This window comes from Octodon degus, unplaced genomic scaffold (assembly GCF_000260255.1).
Source record: "Octodon degus isolate 3935 unplaced genomic scaffold, OctDeg1.0 scaffold00139, whole genome shotgun sequence".
NCBI lineage: Eukaryota > Metazoa > Chordata > Mammalia > Rodentia > Octodontidae > Octodon > Octodon degus.
Window position 1 is genome coordinate 2,832,610 of NW_004524715.1, and position 437 is coordinate 2,833,046.

The window sequence follows — 437 nt, forward strand, 5'->3', positions numbered from 1 at the left end:
AAAGAATTAGGATGCGCCAACTCCCCATGAGGAATATGATCATTATGTACTGCAAACACATACTGGTGAAAAAGCAAATAAAAGTGAAAATTTAAAAGCTCTAAGGGGGAAAGTTTTCCAAGATTCCAATAGGTTATGGCCCTAGTAAGAATTACTGAATTATTATGGTGGTCATCTAATATGGCTGAAGCCCTTAAAACAACAGCTCATCTTCCCAGAGACCACCTCCCCACTTCTCCAACTGAACCCAGGATGCAGTTTCCTTTCACCTTTCCCGCCACCTCAGGGAAGGCCCAGTCAGCTCCTCAGGTCTATCTAAACTTCCCAGGAAGATGGCTCAGTGGAATGAGCGCTTCCCTGGCAAGCGCAAGGGCCTGAGTTCAATCCCTGGTTCCACAAAAAATAAATAAATAAATAAATAAATAAATAAATAAACT